Here is a 4946-nt window from a genome sequence, read left to right on the forward strand (position 1 = left end):
TGTGAGTAATACAAAAAAATGGCATACTTGAAAACTGTTCCGCGGTATGCTGCCGCATAACGCCCGAGTGCGAGCGCGAGGACTCCATCTACAACCGGCTCTATAACTCAATGAATTTCAATTTGTCCATTTTCTTATTAGACATTTTTCATAGTAAAAAAGTCAAGCTTTCTTTTAAGACTATTTAAAAAAAATCGTAGATGCGTAAATCGCGAAAAAAGTTAAATAAACAATTGATTTATTGAAAAAATTGTTTAAACAATTTTTTTTGTTATAAATAATAAAATAGGATGAAAGCGTGTAAAAAGCACTTTCCAAAACCCTCATAAAAATTTTAAATCGCGTAATCAGAAAGGAAGTTACAGGCGTTTGAAACTACCCCTGCAGGCATTGGGGTTGAAAATTCAACCCCCCCTCACTTGGGGAGGGTTGGCAATCCTGGTCTATAAGTTTGTGGATTAACTACAGTTGGGTAGGCGAACATATTCCCAGAATTTAGAGACAATCGAAAAACATGACTTTTTGAGTTGGGGCAGTTGAGGAATAATGCCCCATATATAAATTCCTAATCTCTCAAAACTAAATACCGAACAATATAAACTGAAAAGTTCTAAAAATTCAGCAGATTTTTAAGGCTTTAAGTGCATGTAACAATCTGTCACGTGACTAATTACATGTTCTTATATTCGGCGACTTTACAATTAGAAAAATAATTTTATTGTGCTGAAATTTTGGGGAATGGTTTTAAATATATAAGACCACATCTAAACTTGAACTTGGAATGTAACCGAGAACAGGGTGTTAGTGTCCTGGATGAAATATAATGTAATAAAATTGCATTATTTAAACAAACGAAAACAGTCCATTAATTTTTTAAGGATGTACACTACGTACAATTAACCTCAAAAGTTTCCTATCTTTAAAATGATTTATAAAATCGACAAACAAAAGATCTATTATTAATTTCTGTAAATATTTATGCAGGCTTCTATGCACACTTTAGAAAAAAAACAAGTCAGGTTAAAATTGTTCATTTAACAGTAGTTATTTAAAGGTTTAATTTTTCTTTGTCTTTACGGAAGTTACCACTTCTGGTTAATCCTTATGATCAAGGTCTCATTTTATTCATCGAAGGATTCTCTATATTTCTATTTGGGTGGATTTTATAAAAAAAAATAATTAAGAAATCATTCAGTTATTATTTTTATAGACAATCATAGTTTGCATTGTAATTAACACCACCCAAATAGAAGTGTAGAGAATCCTTCAAGGAATAAAATTAGGCCTTGACCATTAGGATTAAATAAAAATTGTAACTTTTATTATTAACTTATATTATTTAATTTTAACCTGTGTTATTTTTTATTAAGTGTGCTTAGAAGCCTCCATCAAGATTTAAAGAAATTAATAATAGATCTTTTTTTCGATTTTATATCAATCATTTTAAAGATAGGCAACTTCTGACATGGATTGTACGTAGTCTACATCCTTAAATTATAAAGCCAACGAGTATAATATGTTAGCATGTAATTAGTCATGAAAAAGACTATCACATGACCTTAAAAATGCATAGCAGCCACTTAGCATATCAAAAAAAATTCCCCATTATAGTAAACTTGCAATTATGTCCCCGCTCGCGTATGTCCCCACGCAGCTAGTTGCCCTGCCCCTTAATGCACTTATTTCCCCGTGCGCAGTTCCTTTACCTCCCACCACGGTCCCTGTAGGGGCTCTACGGTCACGCCCGCGGGAGTAGTTGACACATTAAAAAAATTGACCCGAAGAGCGGGAATTTGAATTGAGTATTTTAATATTTCTTTATGGGAATACAGAAGCCCTATCCGACTCTAAAAAGATGGCCGGACCTTATTGCTGAGAGTTTCTATGTCCGAAATTTCGCCGTATGGTGGCGCTTCTCGCACCTGGCCCTACTTCAACATGAAATCCAATGTGGAAAGTATAAGAAGCATAAAAATGTAAACATTTAGCAAATTTAAGGATGATTCAATTCCAAAATTCATTATTTTTATTAGTACAAATATTTCTAGAGTGTTAGTTACCTGCATACAATGATGGATATAGTGAAATAAACTGCGAAATAATTATTTCTCAATTTAAGTAATTTTCAGAAATAAATGCAATTGATTTAATTTTATAGACTAATAATTACCCTAAACTGTTTTAAATGCATCGAATTTTGTTTACAAATTAGTCTTATTCACAATTTGTTGAAGAAGGGAAACAAATAAATATATAAAATGTGAAAAATACACATTTTTGTGTTTCTAAATGACATAACGATATATATATATACGCGCGCGCGCGTGCGTGCGTGCGTGTGTGTGTGTGTGTCAAAAAACTGCATTTTTACGTATTATTGGTACTTTTCCGCAATTACTGTCGTCTTTTTCATACTATGTATGTATTTAATTTCTCCCTTTTACGGGTCTGAGGGCCTCTGCTCCCTGTACATATATTTACGATTCCATCTTTAATCTAACTTAACTACTACTTATATTCTACTCTTTCGCATTAAGTAGGATAAACAATAGTAACAGTAGTGATATTAATTCCTAAAATGAGCGAGCTTCCAGGGCTTCCGTTTCCTCTTACCATAAAAAAATGCATTTTCCACGATATTGAAAACAATTTTCGTTTTTTTTACTGTCCCTTTTCAGGATCACCCGTTTCGCTCTGCCCTGCTCCCTTGCTTTCCCTTACTTCTTCCAATTTCTTCATCCACATCACTCCCTGTCCACTACCATCCAAGATTTATCTTACACACTCATCCACACTCAACTGTCCCTCTTCCTCTCCTGTACATCTCTCTAATACATGTGCCCAAGACTCCATTTCGTATCCATATACTCTGCATAAATTCTCCTCTTCATCCATCCAATATCTGCATGCTCTCACTCCTTCTCCCATTATGAACCGTACAACCCTACTCCACTTTTCTTCCTTTTTTATTTTTTACAGATATTCTGGTTCCCTCAACCCTTTGACCATCATATACCATCTATTGTACCTCGAATCTATAATCTTTGTCCATCTCTCTTCTCCTTGTTTAACCAATAGCTCTAACTCTATGTCCTGCCACTCCATAACCCCTTCTCGAATAGTATACAATCTTCTCATTTTTCTCCTGTTTTCCTCCCATTTTGAATTTCCCACATTACCTCTCGCTTCATTGTTCCGAATTTCGCCGAAACATGCTTGTAAAAATAATCGTATATTCTGATTGGAATGCAATATTTTGTCATTGTTTGGAAAAGTGCATTTTTTTAAATATTATGCAATTATTTAAACAATTATTTATTGTTTATTTTCAGAATTTCTAAAAATGAGCCAGAAATGTCCACTTTTTTCAAATTGGTATCCTGTGCTACTTTTTGTAGAATAATTATATAATTTTCAGACATTTTTTCCAATGTATAACAAATTTCTATTTATTTATTATTATATTTGTTAAAATAATTGAAAAGTGGTTAACGTATTCTTTCTATAAAATATACAGGCCGAAACATAATTGTATCTGTTCTATTTTATTTCATTTTTTTAGTTAGTGAAAAAGAAATGCTTGAGCAAATAAAGATTGTTTAAACAAATAGAAATTTATTAAACACTAAGAGAAATTGATCAAAATTATGTAATTATTCAACAAAACGTGGCATAGCATATTAATTTGAAAACAAAGTTGATATCTCTGGCTCAATCTTTAGAAATGTTGAAGATAGACAATAAACAATTGTTTAAATAATTACATAATATTTTTAGAAAAATGTAATACTCCAAAAAATGATAAATAATTACATTTCAATCAGAACATACAATTATTTTTTACATTTTTTAAGAACAAATAATTGTTAAAAAATTTATATTTCATTAAACAATTGAAAATTGTGTAAAAAGCCATGGGAAATATTCAAATTGTCCATTAGTAATTGTTTGTATAGAAAAGGCGACGGGAATTGCTAAAAAGTAACAAGATACGTAAAAATGTAGTTTTTTTTTTTTTGGGCCATATTTGGGTGGCTGCGGGTAGGGTGAGGGTGCGTTGGAAATAAAAGTAATGAGTAAATAATTAAATAAAAAAAAGTACTAGTATAAAGATCTTCCGGCTATCCTTTAGGAAAAAGTGCAAATATAGAAAAATCATTATAGACCTATAATTATTTTCCTATAATTATTTTCCTATAATGAAATAACTATAATTTTTGCACGACTTTATGACTACTAATAAGAATATTATAGGAAAAATTATTGTGAAATAATTATATAAATTAATAATATTGATATTGATATTTTAAGATTCATTGGACCTTTATTCTTAAACGAAGCTTCTTTAAATATGTCCATTTTTATGTAATATTGTGTGAGTAGTTCAAAATAAATGATTCATTTACACGTTCTCCTACTTCTTGCAATATTTAAAATATTTTAAAATATTAAAATTAAAAATTAAAATATTTAAAATATTTAAAATATTTTTTAAACAAAAAATCCTCCTAGGCGAAAAGAAATTTAAGTGAAGAACAAATATAATAACCAGATGAGGAACAGCCACAGCCGGGGAAAGACAGCTATTTTTAGGTTAAAATTCGGAAATTGCAATTAAAGCAATTAAAATTGAAAATTGTATCTCTTGATTCATTTTTTAAATTTTATTCGAATAAAGTATTATAAATATATTGGTTATAGTTTATACATACTGATGCTATAACATTTCTAGTAGGATCCTTCACTCCCCTTTTGCAGACAATATCATCGGGAAGAAAATGATTCTCGCAAACAAACTGGTCAGCTGTTACTAAAAAAATCTTCCCTATTTATTTTTTGCTGATATACGAGGGTAGTTCAATAAGTCCTTAGAATGACCAATATATGGCGCGCGAATCGCTCCAAATCATCTGTTTTCAGTCAGCACCACTCCCGACTAGATATAT

At 31.0% G+C, this 4946-nt stretch overlaps 1 protein-coding gene across 1 annotated transcript in view; it reads right to left on the reverse strand.

Annotated features, from left to right (window-relative positions):
* LOC117182136 (zinc finger protein 235-like) overlaps positions 1-4946 on the reverse strand; it is a 28204-nt gene that overhangs the window by 4998 nt on the left and 18260 nt on the right. The window lies entirely within an intron of this gene.

This window comes from Belonocnema kinseyi, chromosome 10 (assembly GCF_010883055.1).
Source record: "Belonocnema kinseyi isolate 2016_QV_RU_SX_M_011 chromosome 10, B_treatae_v1, whole genome shotgun sequence".
Classification (NCBI taxonomy): Eukaryota; Metazoa; Arthropoda; class Insecta; order Hymenoptera; family Cynipidae; genus Belonocnema; species Belonocnema kinseyi.